The sequence below is a fragment of the Coptis chinensis genome, chromosome 9 (assembly GCF_015680905.1).
Source record: "Coptis chinensis isolate HL-2020 chromosome 9, ASM1568090v1, whole genome shotgun sequence".
NCBI lineage: Eukaryota > Viridiplantae > Streptophyta > Magnoliopsida > Ranunculales > Ranunculaceae > Coptis > Coptis chinensis.
In genome coordinates, this window is record NC_141464.1 from 48,825,789 (window position 1) to 48,827,095 (window position 1,307).

The following is a 1,307-nucleotide window of genomic DNA, read 5'->3' on the forward strand; positions in this document are numbered from 1 at the left end:
GCTCCATCAATTCTTTGTACTTAAGACTACTTCAGGAAACTGTTATACATGACAGCTGATATCTATAGTCTTTTAAAGTAGATGCAACTTTAAGAGCTTGTCCTTGAGGCAGTTATTTTCGAGACCGGGTTCGACTAAGATAAGTCACATTTGCACCACACAAATGTTTGCCATCTGAATATAATTGTAGTTGTGATATTATTCTCTTAACCACAATAATTGTTGCCACGGCTAGAGTAAGAATCACTAAAACCAAGGTCACAATTGCGGCTGTTACACTCGCTTCATCTTTTAACGATGGAGGTGCCTCGCTTCGTAAGCTGTCTTTGATTCTCGTGGTGTTGGTGAGACTACTTTACATTCCACACTCAACGGTTTCCCATAAAGGCCAGCATTGCCTAGAAAGGAACTTGCATTGAATTTAGATAAACCAGTCGGAATTTGGCCCTCCAAATTGTTATTAGAAAAATTGAGGGACGTCAATGCCGGTAGTGGGGGTATAGAAAACTGGTTTCCTTCAAGATGCAGCTCCTTGAGATTCGTCAACTTCGCTAAAGATATTGGAATTGGCCCTGTAAATTTATTATCCGACATCCACAACTTTTTCGATGATTCCATTTTCAAGAAGTAGTCCTCTTTGATTCCCCCCGAAAATGCATTATCTGATAAATACAAAGCCTTTAAAGTGCCAAGACGATTGAATTCAAGAATTGGACCTGTGAAACTATTATTCATGAAACTGATACTCCTAAGACTGCCTATTTCCTGTAACGCGAAGATATCAATACTACCAGAGAGACCCATGTCGCCTAATCGAAGACCATACACAATACCTTTATAACAAATAACTCCAGTCCATGGATTCGTTTCATTGCAAGGGAGCGTATCCAGGTTCCAAGAATCAAGTTCCTTCGCATCTTTAAATGACTCCTTAAGTTTTAATAATGCTTCGATATCTGAAGCCCAAAGTACCATAGGAGAGTGGAAAAAACAGAGAAAAAAGAGAAGGGTTGGCCGCATTAGACCAACAAACACCATCTTCTTTAGATTGAAAAAAACAAAATTAATACCTCAAGATGAAATGTGAGGGTTTCAAACACACCCAAATCTCAGTTTCTTGAAAATGTACCATGTTTTCATTTTTCTGTTCATACATTGTGTTTTTCTTCTTTCTATATTTCAGTTTTGTTTGTTTGGTGCATTGGTGTGATGAAAGTGGGCATTCTAAGAATAGAAAGAATGGGCATTCTAAGAATAGAAAGAATAGAAAGCATGAAAGTGGGCTAACTATAAACAATTTTTTTTCT

The 1,307-nt window shown here is 37.7% G+C and overlaps 1 pseudogene; it reads right to left on the reverse strand.

Annotated features, from left to right (window-relative positions):
* Positions 1 to 291: 291 nt before the first annotated feature.
* On the reverse strand, positions 292 to 1,038 carry LOC147476431 (pollen receptor-like kinase 1 pseudogene; annotated as a pseudogene).
* Between the last annotated feature and the right edge of the window lie 269 nt (positions 1,039 to 1,307).